Source organism: Oncorhynchus masou, chromosome 18, assembly GCF_036934945.1.
Source record: "Oncorhynchus masou masou isolate Uvic2021 chromosome 18, UVic_Omas_1.1, whole genome shotgun sequence".
Lineage (NCBI taxonomy): Eukaryota > Metazoa > Chordata > Actinopteri > Salmoniformes > Salmonidae > Oncorhynchus > Oncorhynchus masou.
Window position 1 is genome coordinate 27,414,327 of NC_088229.1, and position 21,021 is coordinate 27,435,347.

At 42.7% G+C, this 21,021-nt stretch overlaps 1 protein-coding gene across 2 annotated transcripts in view; it reads left to right on the forward strand.

The window, feature by feature from the left end:
- The first annotated feature begins 283 nt into the window (after positions 1-283).
- LOC135504317 (guanine nucleotide-binding protein G(I)/G(S)/G(T) subunit beta-1) overlaps positions 284-21,021 on the forward strand; it is a 48,196-nt gene continuing 27,458 nt past the window's right edge. For both annotated transcript variants that reach the window (XM_064922753.1, XM_064922754.1), the window contains exon 1: positions 284-662. The gene's annotated coding sequence lies outside the window, so the exon portion shown is untranslated. The remainder of the gene's footprint in view (positions 663-21,021) is intronic.

Here is a 21,021-nt window from a genome sequence, read left to right on the forward strand (position 1 = left end):
CAGTGCCAGGGAAACCCAAGCATGGATTGTTGTCATACATTGTCCACAGACTGCTTACAGGGTAAGGAAACCTATATGTCAATTTGTAATATGAGTGAACTATCCCTTTAATGTTAACACCTATTCATTGGAGTACAAACTAAAATCACATGAAAAGCCAATATTTTGGCTTTCTATTACGCTAGCTACCAGCCAAATGACCAAGGCCCAGATTTTTTTAAGGGAAGACGACCCTTTGCCGTGCGTTATGACGCACCCGTAACGTGGGGTTTCCTAGAGCTGAGAGCAGGGTTACCGCGCCCATCGCTGCTGTTTGAGGGCAGTAGGAAGAGTTTGAGATATTACTTGTGTGAATAAGTAGTGAATAGGGGAACAACGGTGGGAAAGACAAGGACAGAAGATTGGAAAGAGGTTGTTGTGAGTTAGAAGACCGTCCCTAGACTCAAACGCATTGTTGTTCCACAAAGCAGTTGGTAGGGTTAACATTGCCTCATCATTGTGCTGGTGTGTCTCCCCTTGGCGGATCGAAAGCTGGGTTCGGGGAGTGCCGCTCCTCGATAGCTTGCTAGCTCTAGTCTGTGTGCTAGTAGGCGGAGAGGAGTCGATCTTCGCTGTTTCCAGTCAATGCGATATAAACAACGGATACCCTCGACTGAAAACGGGTAAGTTATGATTTGGGACGGAGGATTGACATGTTATTTTTTTTAAAGATGTAAGTTAGACTGCCTTGGTTTACGGTGGTGAACTAGCTAGGAAGCCAGGCGAAATTGGGTTGAGTGACTCGCTGGTTGAATCTGCCTTTACTGCGACGGGGGTGGGGGTAGGTACCTAACTAAATAGTTGATCGACAATACACTCACGTTAAATGATTCGATGTTGAACTACTTTGAGTTGTGGCCGTAGCTACTCACAGTATATAACAGTAACTTTATGCAAATATTTAAAACAATTTATAGTGCGGTTTAGTTATTTACCGTGGCTGGGGTTTAACTTGAGATGTTTTGCAATACTGTACATTGAGTGGGCTAGCAAGCTAACAAACGTTAGCTACCTTACTAGCAGCTAAATTTAAACTTAAACTAGTTGTAGTTAGTACTAGTTGCTAAGATCGATCGATAGCTAGTTAACGATAGGTAACTACTGTCAACATCTGAATTTCCGAGTTGCACTGCCTGTCACTCATTTAACGTTAGCAAAATAGCAAACGTACTGTAGCCAACTAATGAAATGGTGTGAATGGATTCAGCCTATTGTAAATTTGATTTTGAAAATGTGAATATGTTGGTTGACCAACATTCCATAGATGGATAGCTATTTACAGTAGCTAACTAGTAAATTAGCAATGCTAGTTATTTTAAATGCTAGTTAAATACTACTGTACCAAGTGACAAAGATGCTGATGCATAACGTTCTGATATATCTGACTTTGTATTTGTGCAAGGATTAAGTGATACGGTTATCCCGTAGAGGATTTGTTTTAATTTAATACAAGTCAGTGAGACTACACATGTCTGGAACACCAACGCCGGAGCCGACAGCTAGCTTCTACGATCCCCACTTTTTCGTAGTCCATACCTGACATAGACACTCTAAAAAGCCATAACGTTACAGCCTACGTTTGCTGGTTAGCAAGATAGTGTTTTTTTGCCTGCCAAAAGGAGCCAACCAAGATGTAACGTTAGCTAGTTGCTGCTGGGACATTCGTTTTGTGTCCACCAGAACACTGTCGCCTAGCTAGCTAACGTTAGTTATGTAGAAAGTGTTGCTAGTAAGCAGTAGTCTGGTTAGCCAGCTTGCTACTTTATTCGTGTACGGTGCATTTAATTTGTCTTAATTTGAGCCTCGACCTTTAATGATATAGAGATGTAGTAAACTAACGTTAATTGGATTTCGACAATCTGTTCACCCTTGCCATGTGTCTATTAGCTAGTGTCTAAGTGGTTACAACTAAATAGTAATGCTGCTCCAGTGTGAATATTTAATGGAGTATACTAGAGGAAATGAGTAACGTTCGCTTAAAATGAGGAAGCACCTAATCTTGTTAGTTTTTAACTATATAAATAAAAATGTAGGGATGCGACATCTTATGCAAACATTTTAACGCGCGGGACTTTCAGTTCCATTGGACCAGACATTGTCGCACAATGTTGAGAACGAGTAGTAACGATGTTGCCATTATCGAACTCTGGGTGAAAGAAAAATCTCAGATTTGTTACATTTTGAAAAACAATATAGGGCGGTTGTAGTTTCGGTTTTCCCCTGTAGTTATTTGCTAGCGTTAAACATTTCCCTCTTTCAAAAGGGCTATTTGTAATTCTTGCTTCACAAAGATGAATTCATTTCGTTAGTCCCCCCCCTCGTGAATGAATGGGTTCCTGTATTCAGGGCCCAGGCAGCTGCAACGAACAAGATGGCGTTCAAAGCCTTTTTCCACACCGCTTTTTTACCCAGACTGAAAGACAGCAGCCCAGCATCGGATGTATTCAGGTTTACCATAATAGATATTGGGAATGTTTCTTAATATACAGAGTTGATAGTAAATATACGACTTTATAATGTATGAATAAATGATTCAAATGAAATTAAAGGGAAACCGGTGTTTACAGTGTGGGGTGTGGGACATCTTGAATATTTGCCAGTGAGCTTCTACATTCAGAAATATTCTGTCTACGTGTACAAATATGTAATAGCACTCTCGACTTAACTGTTCTTCATATGAATGAGATTTATTTAATGTTTTAACACTATGTATTTGAGTCAGTATTCTTCCAATACAACTGTATGTTTCATTTTGATGTACGGTATTAAAGTAGTGTGTGTGTGTGTGTATATGTACATATGTATGCATGTATACGTATGTGTATATATATGTGTGTGTGTGTATACATAGAGTTGAAGTCGGAAGTTTACATACACCTTAGCCAAATACATTTAAACTCAGTTTTTCACAATTCCTTACATTTATTCCTAGTAAAAATTCCCTGTTTTCGGTCAGTTAGGATCACCACTTTATTTTAAGAATGTGAAATGCCAAAATAATAGAGAATGATTTATTTCGGCATTTATTTCTTTCATCACATTCCCAGTGGGTCAGAAGTTTCCATACACTCAATTAGTATTTGGTAGCATTACCTTTAAATTGTTTAACTTGGGTCAAATGTTTTAGGTAGCCTTCCACAAACTTCCAAAATAATGGATGAATTTTGGCCCGTTCCTCCTGACAGAGCTGGTGTAACTGAGTCAGGTTTGTTGGCCTCCTTGCTCACACACACTTTTTCAAATTGAGGTCAGGGCTTTGTGATGGCCACTCCAATACCTTGACTTTGTTGTCCTTAAGCCATTTTGCCACAACTCTGGAAGTATGCTTGGGGTCATTGTCCATTTGAACAAAGTGGGGGTGAAAAGTAACACCAGTCTGTGTCTGGTGTTATTTCTGGGAGGGGGATGTCTCCTCTGTAACGAACAGCGTTGAGATTGCCTGCAATGACAACAAGCTCATTCCGGTGATGCTGTGACACACCGCCCCAGACCATGACGGATCCTCCACCTCCAAATCGATCCTGCTCAAGAGTACAGGCCTCGGTGTAATGGTGTAACGCTCATTCCTTTGACTGTAAACGCGAGTCTGACCATCACCACCCTTGAGACAAAACCGCGACTCATCAGTGAAGAGCACTTTTTGCCAGTCCTGTCTGGTCCAGCAACGGTGGGTTTGTGCCCATGGGCGACGTTATTACCGACGGTGTCTGGTGAGGACCTGCCTTACAACAGGCCTACAAGCCCTCAGTCAAGCCTCTGTCCACAATATGCTGAGAGTCTGAGCACTGATGGAGGAATTGTGCGTTCCCGGTGTAACTCGGGCAGTTGTTTTTGCCATCCTGTACCTGTCCCGCAGGTGTGATGTTCGGATGTACCAATCCTTTGCAGGTGTTGTTACATGTGGTCTGCCACTGAGGACGATCAGCTGTCCGTCCTGTCTCCCTGTAGCGCTGTCTTAGGCGTCTCACAGTACGGACATTGCAGTTTATTGCCCTGGCCACATCTGCAATCCTCATTCCTCCTTGCAGCATGCCTAAGGCACGTTCACGCAGATGAGCAGGGACCCTGGGCATCTTTCTTTTGGTGTTTTTCCAGAGTCAGTAGAAAGGCCTCTTTAGTGTCCTAAGTGTTCATAAGTGTGTCCTTAATTGCCTACCGTCTGTAAACTGTTAGTGTCTCAACGATCGTTCCACAGGTGCATGTTCATTAATTGTTCATGGTTTATTGAACAAGCATAGGAAACGGTGTTTAAACCCAATGATGATCTGTAAAGTTATTTGGATTTTTATGAATTATCTTTGATAGACAGGGTTCTAAAAAAGGGATGTTTCTTTTTTTGCTGAGTTTTTGTGTGTGTACCAGTCAAGTTTATACTCACCTACTCATTCAAGGGTTTGTCTTTTAGTTTTACTATTTTCTACATTGTTGAAAAGTAGTGAAGGCATCACCTGTGAATTTACACATATGGAATCATGTAGTAACCAAAAAAATGTTAAACAAATCAAAATATATATTTTAGATTTGAGGTTCTTCAAAGTTGCCACCCGTTGCCTTGATGACAGCTTTACACGCTCTTGGCATTCTCTCAACCAGCTTCACCTGGAATGCTTTTCCAACAGTCTTGTAGGAGTTCCCACATATGCTGACCACTTATTGGCTTATCTTCCTTCACTGCGGTCCAATTCGTCCCAAACCTTCCAAATTGGGTTGAGTTAGTTTTTGGACACGGTAGAGCCGTCTTCCTCACCACTCCATTTGAGGATATGTATCTAGGTAATGATTTAAGATACAATCATTCATAGATTTTTGTACATATTTGCCAACTTTGTTGTTCAGTGACCTTTTGTATGTATCATATGTTTTTGATAAAAATGTTATCCAAATAAAGTGAATGCTTGCTGTATCTATGAACTTTAAATATCAGTGTACTGGGTCTGCTCCTTTACCATTGTCCCATTTTGATTATAGGCTAGTCCTACATGTATTTTCTAGACTTAAATAAGTTAATGTGAGTTGGAGCAAAGCATGTCCTGTGGAGGAGAGGGGAATTGTGAAATATCATATTGCTTGTAAGAGATGCATTGGCCCACTTCTGCCATAACTTATTCATTTATTGAACGTGGTTTTGATTTTCGTTTGTCTTGATTCACCTTGAACAACAATTAGTGCCTATACCTACAGGGTACTGGCCATCAAGCAGACTGAAGCCTTTTGGTCCTTAAATATGTATTCACTGCTATGTCTTAACCAGAACCCCCCCCCCCATGCTTAAATAACTAAAATGTGACCCGAAATAGTCTTCACCTAATTTCTCAGTCTTACTCACAGAAATCTTAGCACCACTGTGGTTTCTCTCATCATGGAAGTGAGATTGAGTCTAATCAGTGACTACAGTATTCAGGCCTCCAGGCTCTCTGATCTCATAGCTCTCATCTCAAAGTTACTTACAGGACAGAACACCACACACCTCCAGTAGAACATCAGGAGATGCTTTGCACAAATCTACGTCCCCTTCTGTGTCATTTCATGTAAGCTGTTGTCTAAAAGACTTTCACTCATCCTAAATGTGCATGTTTCATTTTGTGTGACTGCGACTCCGCTGTTACCATACATGATCCACTGCCTCATGTTGGCTTTTGGCAGGAACAAGGAGGGTGAACAGGGAGCACATCAACAGTTGAAGTTGTAAGTTTACATGCACTTAGGTTGGAGCTATTTAAACTCATTTTTCAACCACTCCACAACCTGTTGAGTGTTGGGGGCAGTACTTTGATTTTTGGATGAAAAATGTACCCAAATTTAACGGCCAATTTCTCAGGCCCAGAACCTAGAATATGCATATAATTGTCAGATTAGGATAGAAAACACTTAAAGTTTCCAAAACTGTCAAAAAGGTTGTCTGTGAGTATAACAGAACTGATATTGCAGGTGAAAACCTGAGAAATTCAACCAGGAAGTAGCTTCGATTTTGAAAGCTCCATGTTCCATTGAATGCCTTTCCTCCATTTAAAGGGATATCAACCAGATTTATTTTCCTAAGGCTTCCCCATGTTGCGAACAGTCTTTGGACATAGTTTCAGGCTTTTATTTTTGAAAAAATGAGCGAGAAAGATCACATCACGTCAGTGTAAAGCTGGGTGTCCTCAGAGTTTTGCTTGCGCAACAGTTTGGAGCAGCCATTGTGTCTCCTATTGACGAAGCTAAAGTCCCGGTTGATATATTATCGATTATATATTGGGAAAAAAACAAACTTGAGGATTGATTGTTTGACATGTTTCTGTGAACATTACGGATACTAATTTGGAATTTTCGTCTGCGATGTCGTGACCGCTCGAGCCTGTGGATTTCTGAACATAACGCGCCAAACAAATGGAGGTATTTTGGATATAAAATCTTTATGGAACAAAAGGAACATTTTATTGTGTAACTGGGAGTCTCGTGAGTGCAAACATCCGAAGATCATCATAGGTAAGCAATGAATTTTTATTGCTTTTCTGACTTTCGTGACCAATCTACTTGGCGGCGAGCTGTTTGTAATATTTTGATGTTAGCTTTCGCTGAAAAGCTTTATTGAAATCTGACACGCCAGGTGGATTAACAACAAGCTAAGCTGTGTTTTGCTATATTGCGTTTGATTTCATGAAAATGTATTTTAAGTAATTTTAATTTGGCGTGCTGTAATCCAGCTGATGTTGATGTAAATTATCCTTCTAACGGGATGGGTGCATCAAGAAGTTAACCAACTATAGTTTTGGCAAGTCAGTTAGGACATCTACGTTGTGCATGACACAAGTAACTTTTCCAACAATTATTTACAGACAGATTATTTCACTTATAATTCACTGTATCACAATTCCAGTGGGTCAGAAGTTTACATACACTAAGTTGACTGTGGCTTTTAAACAGCTTGGAGAATTCCAGAAAATGTTGTCATGGATTTAATTAGCCTATCGGAAGCTTCTGACATCATTTGAGTCAGTTTGGAGGTGTACCTGTGGATGTAGTTCAAGGCCGACCTTCAAAATCTTTGCTTGGCATAATGGGTAAATCAGAAGAAATCTATCAAGACCTCACAAACTAAATTGTAGACCTCCACAAGTCTGGTTCTTCCTTGGGAGCAATTTCCAAATGCCTGAAGGTACCACATTCATCTGTACAAACAATAGTATGCAAGTATAAACACCATGGGACCACGCAGCTGTCATACCGCTCAGGAAGAAGACAAAGTGCAAATCAATCCCAATGTTAAGGACTCCTGGAAGATTAGTCCAAATGGGGACTAAAAGAGATCCTAATCAAATCAATCCCAGAACAATAGCAAAGGACCATGTGAAGATGCTGGAGGAAACAGGTGCAAAGTATCTGTATCCACAGTAAAACGAGTCCAATATCGACATAACCTGAAAGGCCGCTCAGCAAGGAAGAAGCCAGACTACGGTTTGCAACTGCACATCGGGACAAAGATCCTACTTTTTGGAGAAATGTCCTCTGGTCTGATAAAATAAAACCGTTTGGCCATAATGACCATCATTATGTTTGGAGGAGAAAGGGGGAGGCTTGCAAGCCGAAGAACACCATCCCAACCGTGAAGCACGGGGTGGCAGCATCATGTTGTGGGGGTGCTTTGCTGCAGGGGGGACTGGTGCACTTCACAAAATAGATGGCATCATGAGGGAGGGAAATAATGTGGATATATTGAAACATCTCAAGACTTCAGTCAGGAAGTTAAAGCTTGGTTGCAAATGGGTCTTCCAAATGGACAATGACCACAAGCATACTTCCAAAGTTGTGGCAAAATGGCTTAAGGACAACAAAGTCAAGGTATTGGAGTGGCCATCACAAAGCCCTGACCTCAATCCTGTAGACAATTTGTGGGCAGAACTGAAAAAGCATGTGCTGGCAAGGAGGCCTACAAACCTGACTCAGTTACACCAGCTCTGTCAGGAGGAATGGGCCAAAATTCCCCCAACTTATTGTGGGAAGCTTGTGGAAGGCTACCCAAAACATTTAACCCAAGTTAAACAATTTTAAAGGCAATGCTACCAAATCCTAATTGAGTGTATGCAAACTTCTTACCCACTGGGAATGTGATGAAAGAAATAAAAGGTGAAATAAATAATTTTCTGCTATTATTCTGACATTTCACATTCTTAGGATCACCACATTATTTTAACTGACTTAATACAGGGAATTTTTTATTAGAATTAAATGTCAGGAATTGTGAAACTGAGTTTAATTGTGTTTGGCTAAGGTGTATGTAAACTTCCGACTTCAACTGTGTTCATATAGTGCCTTACACGGAGACTTCAGTCGGTGTCTATCAGACTAGTGGAGTTTACGTTAGTTTGATGACTGTGATCCTAGCGTTTGCCTTGACAATCTGTCAGAAAGCAGACTCCGAATTTGTCTGAATGACGTTTTCTTCACTGGCTTGACTTGTTCATCGTAGACTGAGAGATTATATTATGAGCATGATCACTACCAGGGGATGAGCTGAATTATCTGCCCTTTGGGTAACCAGAGGGGAGTATTTGTTTTCAACAGAATTTCATCTCACTGGATTTTTATGTGAGCGTAGGGAATAATAGGGATTAAAATCTTACCCTCTGTGGATTTCAGCTTTTAGGATTACAAGGTTTGGTCAATGATAGTGCTGATTTTCCTATGATCCTGCTTTCAGCCATATGGAATTTCTTACTGTCACAATAGGGACTGAATGAATGGGACTGCCACAGAAAGATTTGTACCTTGTCAGCTCGGGGGTTTGAACCTGCAACCTTCCGGTTACTAGTCCAACGCTCTTACCACTAGGCTACCCTTCCGCCCCAGATGCGATTATTTACAAGTGACTTGTTGGTTAGTTTCTGACTAATGATGGGGGAGAAAATCAATACAATTACATATTGGGATATGTCGGCTGTGCCAAAATGCTAGCATCTTTCTTTATATAGCTTGTTCTCCATCTTTTTTAAATGGACGGCCAATATGTTTTCAGCGCTTATTTCCATGACTGATCAAAAATAGTTTTCTCTCTTGTCCCTCTGCGGCAGGTCTATATGTTTGGAATATTGAATCACAGTATCAAATCACAATTCCTATTGAATCGTGATGAACGTAAAATCGCAATTCATATTGTATCGGCACAAGTATTGTGATATCGTGAGGTCCCTGGCAATTTCATCCCTATTTTTTTTACCGACCTACACCCTTTGTTTTACCATAGATGTGTTTTTATTTTGGATATTCTGCTTCACATAACTATTGCATTTTTGTAAAAATTTCCACATTGCGACATTTTTTTCTGACTCTAATTAATGATGACTCTGATTAAGTTAAAAGGAAAAGCATACAAAACTTGCTATGATATGTTTGTACTGGGGCAATATTTAACTTGGCAGCCCAGTACTTGGGCCTAAGAAACACTAACAGGCATTAACATCCCTCTGTAAGAGGAACACAGTCGGGTCAGATCACCCAGGGCAGGCAGCAACCGTTTGACTGCTAATATTAACCTCCCTTACTTCAACGGATGTACAGTCAGAACCAAGTCATTCCAATAAATTTCCCAGACAAGTTCCTTTTCCTTGCTTCGCCCGTCCTTACCCCTTCCTCAACCTCAACTGTAGTGCAAGCTGACAACTCGTCTTTACTTTAGGGTTCATAGATGAACTGCCATCCCTGTTTTACCAAATCTGACCCGTTTCCACCCGTGCTGAAGATTCTGAGATTGTATGCTGTCCATTTTCTCTCTCAAGCACCATCCACTCTGCTCCACACACTCCCTCCTGCTATTCCCCCAATGGGTCACGACATGGCAGCCACAGCAGCAGTGCCCTTCCATGGGGCTCGGCTATTTCCGATGCAACCCTACTTTTTTACATTTTTAAACCCATGTGCCAGTTGAATAGTGACTGGGCACTAGTGCGCTGGCCAACCCAGCCTGCTCTGCTCTCTCTGGGCTGAGGGAAGGGTGGGATGTTGAAGCCTGGGCCTGACCCCCTGAGGTCGAAGTTTATTTGAACACAAACAAGCACATCTTCACCACCACTGGGTAATTTTAAGTATTGGCCTCATGTGACTGGCCACTCTGCTGGCTCCCCCCCACCCCCTTTCTCCTCGCTCTCAGCTGTATGACCAGGCCAGTGGTGGGGGGTGTGCCTAGGGATGGATACCCTGGTTATTCTGGGCATCCCAGGTGGGTGTGGTTTGTGTTAGCTATCGGCTTCATAATCTGCATTTCTTTCCTGTGTTTTACCTGAGGACAAACCTGTCCTTTGTCAGTACATCTCCTCTGTTCCATTGTTAGTTGTCCCAATGTGTGGGAGAAAGCCAAGTAAATACAAGCCACACAGTTTCGGTTAGCTGTATGCCAGGAGAGCTGTGTTGTCGTAACCATTCTGCTCACCAGCTAGTTTGAATGAAGGTCCGCACTGTGTGGCCCTGGCTTTTTCAGGGATGACTGCACGGCTGAGGGCCCCACTATGTTTTGAATAGTCAAAGTGAGTGGCGACAGGGCAGTTAGTGAGTCCTTTACTCCTGTGTCATCGGTCGTTCCACTGCTCTGGAGTCCTGTCAACCTAAAACAGCACTTTGCATGGGGAACCTCAGGGCTCTGCTTATCTGAATAAAAGCCTATTGCTTTCTATTTACATTCAGCCCCATAGATTTGACTGCCTGCTGGAAAATGTGACCAAACCAGAACTCTGACAGGAAGGCAGTGAGTTTTTATACGTCAGAAAAAGAGACTGAGTTGCCGGAGTAAAAAGGACTGGCTGACTGTCATGTGACACTTCACACGTGTTCCTCTCTTTTTGGTATTTGGGAGAGAGGGCAGGGGGAGGGGTAAATATACAGTCATGCTTTTGGCTTTGGGCAAGCTTGACTCTTGTTTTTTCTGTGGCTTCATTTTTCTGTAATGAAAAAGCTAGTTGTGCAAATGTCACAAGCACAAATGGGAAAAAAATGGCGTGGCATTTGGAGTAAGTCTGCCAGCATGGGTACTATCCTGTGGAACCGGTTTGGCTCAAGCCTTGTGCTCGGGGATGCTGCTGCGAGGATGGGGGAGGCAGAGGGTGGGCTTACCAGGCTGCCGTGCGGATGGGTGCCTGGGAATTTTGGTGCTAGAGGACAGGTGAAGGGTTACGGACAGCTGTTTCTCTTAATGACTCGGTTCTTTCTAGAGTGGTAAAGTTCAGAAGGCTCCACTTTACAATAACTGGAATGCCTGATAGTGATTTGGACATAGTTATCTGTGTGTTAATCTCAGTATTGTGGTGGTATACAAGTATGGCCACCTGAGAGAAATTAGAAAAAATAAAGATACCCCACTGCGATTATGCCATGCTTGTGGGAGTTTGGTAAAGTGGAATGCAATTTTTTTGTTGTGGAGCGGAGCACAGGTTAGCATTTATAATTGAAAATCATTGTGCCCCATTTGCCTTTGCAATTTAGGCAATACAATTTCAAAAGCCTTAGTATTTTAAGTTAGGCTTAATGGTAATAACACAAACCTCCTTGTTAACTGACTCTAAGGATGCCCAGCTTGTCTATGCATGTGCCTCGTGTAAGAGAAGTGTACATACATGTACTGTATGTGTGCTGTCGTATGTTGGGCCTGCGTAGCCATGGATTTAAGTGTAGTGCTCCTTTTCTCGTCCTTTAATTGAATTGCGCCCGTGTGTTTCTTCCCCACATCCATTCTGAAGTCAGCCCCATGGTTCGACAGCAGAGGGTTCTTGTTTACCAAAGCCACGTTTCTAACCATAGTGGGGGGTGGGGTGTGGGTGTGTCGTACCAGTTATAGAGGAAATGCAAGGGACTTCGCTAGTTGCCATATGCATGTAGCCCCTGGGCGTGAAGCTGCTGAGCAGGAACTGGTTTTGTGTAGACAGGATATACAGTATATAGAGAGAGGCCTGATGCTAGTGTCCTCTGAGAGTGGGGCCTTTTATGATGGCCAACCCATCCCGTCTATCCCCATTAGCCCCGGGGTTCTGACTTCAATGGGACTCACAACATAATAAAAGGATACTTCTGTGTTGGGCCTTTTTGTCAATGTGTACACAAGCTCAAGTATTGTGTGACCATCTTTATTGTCATTTTCTCAATTGTATGTCTAGTCAGCTCTGACAGAACAGCATAAAGAGTCTCTCTAGGGTCAATTAAGTGAATAAGAAAAAACAATTGTATTTGGTCCAAGCAGTCACAAAAGAAATGTGTTGGTCATTAGTGAGGCTACCGTCATTGGTAAGAGAGCTGTTACATATGCCTAGTAGATATTGCAGAGGCACACAGCAAGACTGTAACAATAAAAACACTGCTGCAAGTCTGAATATACAGATTTATACAAGGAATTACCAAATCAGAGGAACCCTATCCCAATCAAAAGCGTTTCATGTTATGTATTCTAGCCCCAGGATTTTGGAGCCAAGTCTGCTTTGCCCTATTTTCGATGGTGGGAAAGTAGGCTAGTGGGTACTCATTTCAGTTCATTTATACTTTCCTATAGGTTTTGGAATTCACCCATTCCTGACATGGGACAGTTGTAGTCAGGTGGTCTCAATTCCCCAGTCCCACAGTGTAAAATTGTCATGGTTATAAGAGGCTGCCTCATGTGAAAACATGTCAATGTCTATGCTGTGGTGTAGGTCTTTGCTGTAGTGTGTGCGTGCCATATTCTGGGTTGTTCGCGGCTCTGTCTGGGATCATGGTGAATAGCGGGCAGTGGCCCCTCCCAGTCCTGACATGGGTCTGGCTGTTTGATTTGAATTTGTATGTTCTACAATAACAGTTTGCTTTCTCTCTCGCTTTCTCCGGTGTTTTCCGCTAGCACCGGCAGTCGGTTACACAGCAGATTATACTCATTTTCAGCTGGGTACTTTTTCCAATTAATTTAACTAGGCTACTTATCATTTAGCTAGTCAGAAAAGTCAGCTGAGCCGCCTCCTGCTAGAATGAATGATATGCCTCTTCTAGCATTCTATTGATAGGATAGACTTACACAGTTACTATTTGAGGGATGACAGGGAAATGCTGCTGGTTTGACAGTCTGTCTGTCCCGCCTCTCGGTATCTTGGTGTGTACGCTGTGGTTGCAGTCTTAATTTCTTTACACAGAGGGACGGGGCATGAATTGGCACGTCCTACACTGCTCAAAAAAATAAAGGGAACACTAAAATAACACATCCTAGTTCTGAACTAATGAAATATTCTTATTAAATACTTTTTTCTTTACATAGTTGAATGTGCTGACAACAAAATCACACAAATTATCAATGGAAATCAAATTTATCAACCCATGGAGGTCTGGATTTGGAGTCACACTCAAAATTAAAGTGGAAAACCACACTACAGGCTGACCCAACTTTGATGTAATGTCCTTAAAATAAGTCAAAATGAGGCTCGGTAGTGTGTGTGTGGCCTCCACGTGCCTGTATGACCTCCCTACAATGCCTGGGCATGCTCCTGGTGAGGTGGCGGATGGTCTCCTGAGGGATCTCCTCCCAGACCTGGACTAAAGCATCCGCCAACTCCTGGACAGTCTGTGGTGCAACGTGGCGTTGGTGGATGGAGCGAGACATGATGTCCCAGATGTGCTCTATTGGATTCAGGTCTGGGGAACGGGCAGGCCAGTCCATAGCATCAATGCCTTCCTCCTGCAGGAACTGCTGACACTCCAGCCACATGAGGTCGAGCATTGTCTTGCATTAGGAGGAACCCAGGGCCAACCGCACCAGCATATGGTCTCACAAGGGGTCTGAGAATCTCATCTCAGTAACTAATGGCATTCAGGCTAACTCTGGCGGGCACATGGAGGACTGTGCGGCCCCCCAAAGAAATGCCACCCCACACCATGACTGACCCACAGCCAAACCGGTCATGCTGGAGGATGTTGCAGGCAGCAGAACGTTCTCCACGGCGTCTCCAGACTCTGTCACGTCTGTCACATGTGCTCAGTGTGAACCTGCTTTCATCTGTGAAGAGCACAGGGTGCCAGTGGCGAATTTGCTAATCTTGGTGTTCTCTGGCAAATGCCAAACGTCCTGCACGGTGTTGGGCTGTAAGCACAACCCCCACCTGTGGACGTTGGGCCCTCATACCACCCTCATGGAGTCTGTTTCTGACCGTTTAAGCAGACACATGCACATTTGGCCTGCTGGAGGTCATTTTGCAGGGCTCTGGCAGTGCTCCTCCTGCTCCTCCTTGCACAAAGGCGGAGGTAGCGGTCCTGCTGCTGGGTTGTTGCCCTCTTACGGCCTCCTCCACGTCTCCTGATGTACTGGCCTATCTCCTGGTAGCGCCTCCATGCTCTGGACACTACGCTGACAGACACAGCAAACCTTCTTGCCACAGCTCGCATTGATGTGCCATCCTGGATGAGCTGCACTACCTGAGCCACTTGTGTGGGTTGTAGACTCCGTCTTATGCTACCACTAGAGTGAAAGCAGCGCCAGCATTCAAAAGTGACCAAAACATCAGCCAGGAAGCATAGGAACTGAGAAGTGATCTGTGGTCACCACCTGCTGAACCACTCATTTTTTGGGGGTGTCTTGATAATTGCCTATAATTTCCACCTGTTGTCTATTCCATTTGCACAACAGCATGTGAAATGTATTGTCAATCAGTGTTGCTTCCTAAGTGGACAGTTTGATTTCACAGAAGTGTGATTGACTTGGAGTTACATTGTGTTGTAACCCTTTATATCCCTTTATTTTTTTGAGCAGTGTATATAATCTGTTAACGATGAGTCAATCCACTTTGCCTATTTTGTTTTCTGGCACAGCCATTTATTTTCTTTGCGTGCAGGGTCTGACATTAACGGTACCCCGGACCAGTGGGCCAACTAAACCTGTGGATCTCGTAACTTTTCAGTGCATTTTGGCATTCCAGTTCAACATTTACCTACTGTTGGAAACTACACAAATGTTATGCTGTTTGTATTTATTTTAGGGAAAGTGATTTACAAAAGTTAACCTTCTATAGTGAACATGCCAGCAATATGCTACAAAAATACAACTAGCATTTTTCTTGGCTAGCCGACATGTCTCTCTTTTGGAATATTCCTTAACTTCTTAAGGTATAGGGGGCAGCATTTTCACTTTTGGATAAATAGCGTGCCCAATTTCAACTTCCTGCTGCTCATGCCAAGAATATAAGATATGCATATTATTAGTAGATTTGGATAGAAAACACTCTTGACGTTTCTAAAACGGTTTGAATCATGTTTGTGAGTATAACAGAACTTATGTAGCAGGCAAAACCCAGAGGACTAACCATTCAGAATTCTTTTGGGGGGTAGGTCTCTGTCTGTTCAGTGAGGTCTCATCGGGAAATAATATTTCTTAGGCACTTGTTTTCAGTTCCTACCGCTTCCACTGGACGTCACCAGTCTTTGGAATTTGGTTGAGGTTGTTCCTTTGTGCAATGAAGAAGTACGGCCATCTAGGAACTGTGTAACACTGTTGAGAGTTGCGCAAGACTTGAAATGTAGCGTTGGTTTGTCTTCCTGTATTGAACACAGATAGACCCGTCTTCAATTTTATAGATTTATTAACGTTTAAAAATACCTAAAGTTGTATTACAAAAGTAGTTTGAAATGTTTTGGCAAAGTTTACAGAAAATAACTTTTGAGATTTTGTATTTACAAATTGGAAGTTGTTTATTTCTGGATCAAACGCCCAAATAAATTGACATTTTTGGTATATATGGACGGAATTAATCGAACAAAAGGACCAATTGTGATGTTTATGGGACATATTGGAGTGCCAACAAAAGAAGTTCGTCAAAGGTAAGGCATGTTTTATATTTTATTTCTGAGTTTTGTGTCGCGCCTGCAGGGTTGAAATATGTTTTCTCTCTTTGTTTACTGTTGTGCTATCATCAGATAATAGCTTCTTATGCTTTCGCCGAAAAGCCTTTTTAAAAATCTGACATGTTTGCTGGAGTCAGAGTGTAGCTTTAATTTAGTATCTTACTTGTGTGATTTAATGAAAGTTTGATTTTTATAGTGTTTTATTTGAATTTCCCATACTGCATTTTCCCTGGCTTTTGGCAATCATTTGAAGAACTACACCATCTCCAGGCCAGTAGAAATTCTGTTTAAACCAAAAATCTTGTTTGTATTTTCAATATGTAGTCAATCAGGAGTTGCCAGACAGTGATGTTAAAGTGAGTGACTTGTCAGTAGCCTACCTAATTGCATCAGTAAGAGAGCTCTTCATTTGGCACCCAAATGTATGTGCTGGTAGGCTTTTTGTCCATTATCAGCATATAAAATATGATATCATTCGATGAAGATGGTGAATTCTCATCACTGCAGGAACAATGGATAGGCGAGTGGAGAGAGCCAACACTCTGGTCCAAATAAAAGAAAACAGATTGAAGTGTTTAAAAAATATATATTTTTAAAGCTGATAATATTTATATGGTATTGATATAGGTTACAGATATCAATCAAATCACATTTTATTGGTCACATACACATGATTAGCAGATGTTATTGCGATTGTAGCGAAATGCTTGTGCTTCTAGTTCCAGCAGTGCAGCAATATCTAACAAGTAGTCTTAACAATTCCACAACAACTACCTAATATGTACTAATCTAAGTAAAGTGATTGAATAAGAAAATGTACATATAAATATGTGGATGGGCCATGACCAACCAGCATAGACAAGATGCAATAGATGGCATAAAATACTGTATATCTGAGATGAGTGGTGCAAGATATGTAAACATCATTTTTAAAATGACATTAATGAAGTGACTAGTGATTCATTTGTTTAGTGGCCAAGGATTTCAAGTCTACAGTCGTGGCCAAAAGTTTTGAGAATGACATTAATTTCCACAAAGTTTGCTGCTTCAGTGTCTAGGTATTTTGTCAGATGTTACTATGGAATACTGAGTATATTTACAAGCGTTTCATAAGTGTCAAAGGCTTTTATTGACAATTACATGAAGTTGATGCAAAGAGTCAGTATTTGCGGTGTTGACACTTCTTTTTCAAGACTCCTGCAATCCGCCCTGACATGCTGTCAATTAACTTCTGGGCCACAACCTGACGGATTGCAGCCCATTCTTGCATAATCAATGCTTGGAGTTTGTCAGAATTTGTGGGTTTTTGTTTGTCCACCCGCCTCTTGAGGATTGACCACAAGTTCTCAATGGAATTAAGGCCTGGGGAGTTTCCTGGCCATGGACCCAACATATCGATGTTTTGTTCCCCGAGCCACTTAGTTATCACTTTTGCCTTATGGCAAGGTGCTCCATCATGCTGGAAAAGGCATTGTTCGTCACCAAACTGTTCCTGGATGGTTGGGAGAAGTTGCTCTCGGAGGATGTGTTGGTACCATTTTTAATTCATGGCTGTGTTCTTAGGCAAAATAATGAGTGAGCTCACTCCCTTGGCTGAGAAGCAACGCCGCACATGAATGGTCTCAGGATGCTTTACTGTTGGCATGACACAGGACTGATGGTAGCGCTCACCTTGTCTTCTCCGGACAAGCATTTTCCGGATGCCCCAAACAATTGGAAAGGGGATTCATCAGAGAAAATACCTTTACCCCAGTCCTCAGCAGTCCAATCCCTGTACCTTTTGCAGAATATCAGTCTGTCCCCGATGTTTTTCCTGGAGAAAAGTGGCTTCTTTGCTGCCCTGTCTGGTGCCCTCTTGACACCAGACCATCCTCCAAAAGTCTTCGCCTCACTATGCGTGCAGATGCACGCACACCTACTTGCTGCCATTCCTGAGCAAGCTCTATGCTGGTGGTGGCCCGATCCCACAGCTGAATCAACTTTAGGAGATGGTCCTGGCGCTTGCTGGACTTTCTTGGGCGCCCTGAAGCCTTCAAGGACAGCGGTTCAATTGTTGTGAAGTTTTTGATGATCTGATAAATAGTTGATTTAGGTGCAATCTTACTGGCAGCAATATCCTAGCCTGTGAAGCCCTTTTTGTGCAACACAATGATGACGGCACATGTTTCCTTGCACCACCCTCCTTTTGAAGCTTCCAGTCTGTTATTCTAACTCAATCAGCAGAACAGAGTGATCTCTAGCCTTGTCCTCGTCAACATTCACACCTGTGTTAATGAGATGGACCAGCTGACATGTCAGTGATTTTTTTGTGTGGCAGGGCTGAAATGCAGTGGATTTTTTTCAGTACATTTGCATGGCATAGAGGGACTTTGATCAGATGAATTGCAATTAATTGCAGTCTTCATAACATTCTGGAGTATATGCAAATTGCCATCATACAAACTGAGGCAGCAGGCTTTGAAAATTTTATATTTGTCATTCTCAAAACTTTTGGCCACGACTATGTAGTCAGCAGCCTCTGTGTTAGTGATGGCTGTGTAACAGTCTGGTCTTGAGATTGATAAATAGCTTCTGTCTCTCGGTCCAAGCTTTGATGCTATATATGGATATATGGATTTTAATCAAAGAGTTGACTATGGAGTAGTCAACTGCTGCTTTCTGTCGCAAAGCCCATGTTTAACACCTGCTTCATTCTTCAGTCATACCTTTTTTAAAGGTATCTTGACACATGTGGACTCTTCCATGATTCTTTGAAGGCCCATTGCAGTAAATGTTAGGTTTACTGTGTTTTACATCATGTTGTACAACAGCAGATGAAAGTAACACTGTAACACAATTTGTCACATTACAGCCTTATTCTAAAATTGATAAACAATGTTCCCCCCCTTATCCATTTACACACTACCACATAATGACAAAGCAGAAACAGCTTTTTAGATTTCTTTTGCAAATGTATACAAAACCCCCAGAAATATCACAATTACATAAGTATTCAGACCCTTTACACAGTACTTTGAAGCACCTTTGACAGCAATTACAGCCTCGAGTCTTCTTGGGAATGACTACAAGCTTAGCACACCTGTATTTGGGGAGTTTCTCCCATTTTCTTCTCTGCATATCTTCTCAATCTATGTCAGGTTGGATGGGGAGCATCGCTGCACAGCTGTTTTCAGGTCTCTCCAGGGATATTCGATCGGGCTCTGGCTGGGTCACTCAAGGACATTTCAGAGAAGCCACCCCTGCATTGTCTTGGCTGTGTGCGAAGGGTCGTTGACCTGTTGGAATGTGAACCTTCACCCCAGTCTGGGGTACTGAGTGCTCTGGAGCAGGTTTTCATTAATGACCTCTCTGTACTTTGATCCATTCATCTTTCCATCGATCCTGACTAGTCTCCCAGTCCATGCCACTGACAAATCTACCCACAGCATGATGCTGCCACCACTATACTTCACTTTAGGGATAATGCCAGGCTTCCTCCAGACGTGACGCTTTGCATTCAGGTCAGAGTTCAATCTTGGTTTCACCAGACCAGAGAATCTAGTTTCTCATGCGCTGAGTCTCTTGGTGCCTTTTGGCAAACTCCAACCGGGCTGTCATATGCTTTTTACTTAGGAGTGGGTTCCGTCATGTGCCACTCTACCATAAAGACCTAATTGGAGTGCGACAGAGGAAGTTGTCCTTCTGGAAGGTTCTCCCATTTCCACAGAGGAACTCTATAGCTCTGTCAGAGTGACCATCAAGTCTTTGGTCACCTCCCGAATCAGGCCTTTCTCCCCCAGATTGCTCAGTTTGGCCGAGCGGCCAGCTCTAGGAAGATTCTTGGTGGTTCTAAACTTCTATTTATGAATGATGGAGGACACTATGTTCTTGGGGACCTTCAATGCTGCAGACAGATTGGGTATCCTTCCCCAGATCTATGCCTCGACACAGCTCTATGGACAATTCCTTCGACGTCATGGCTTGGTTTTTGCTCTGACATGCACTTTCAACTGTGGGACCTTATAGACAGGTGTGTCTGCCTTTCTAAATCATGTTCAATCAATTGAATTTACCACAGGTGAACGCCAATGAATTGGTAGAAACATCTGAAAGATGATCAGTGAAAATAGGATGCACTTGAGCTCAATTTTGAGTCGTGGCAAAATATCTGAATAGTTATGTAAATAAAGTAGTTTTGTTTTTTATTTCTAATACATTTGCAACTAGACAACAGGATACATAATAAGCAGTATCAGCAGCGTATGTGATGAGTCAAAAGTGTTGGTGGAAAAGGGGGTCAATGCGGATGGTCTATGTAGCTATTTGATTAACTATTTGTCAGTCTTATGGCTTGGGGGTAGAACCTGTTCAGGGTCCTGTTGGTTCCAGACATGGTCCACCACTTGCTGTGCAGAAGCAGAGAGAAGTCTGTGACTTGGGTGGCTGGAGTCTTTGACAATTGTTAGGGCCTTCCTGGTATAGAGGTCCTGGGTGGCAGGTAGCTCAGCCCCAGTGATTTAATTGGCCGTGTGCGCTACCTTCTGTAGCACTTTGCGGACCGATGCCAAGTAGTTACCATACGAAGAGGTGACTCAGCCAGTCAAGATGCTCTCAATTGTGCAGCTGCAGAACTTTTTGTGGATCTGAGGGCCCATATTAAATATTTTCTAGCGTACTTACTGTGATGATCATTTCAGGCTAGTGTTGAATGATTGTTTTGAGTATGGAATAGGCTAAATGTGGAATAATCTGATTGAGGACTAGTGTGTCAATCTACGTGTGCTGCAGCAGCCTCAGCTGAGCTCACCATCCACAGCACCTCTTGCTGCTCAGGCAAGCAGGCACACAACAGAACAGGGACCGAGTGTCCGACCATGGTCAAACACTGGAGTTTTGCTTGCAGACCGGTCCGATGGTATTTGTCACCTGTCTGGTGTATTACCCGAAGGGAGAGGGTGATTGAAAGAGTGTTTTGGGAGGATGCGCTGTCGCCACTTCCGCTGGGTGTTTCGACAGAGGGAGAGAGACCAGCAGCAAAGGAAACACCCTTTGAGAGGAAACGCCCGTTCAGAGGCTCCACTCTGCACTTCCTGGTGTAGAGGGAGTGTGCTGACATACACCAAATAAATGGCTGAAGTACTGACATGCAGACTGTGTAGCATCATGGAAGGAAGATCCGTCCACTACTCCTCT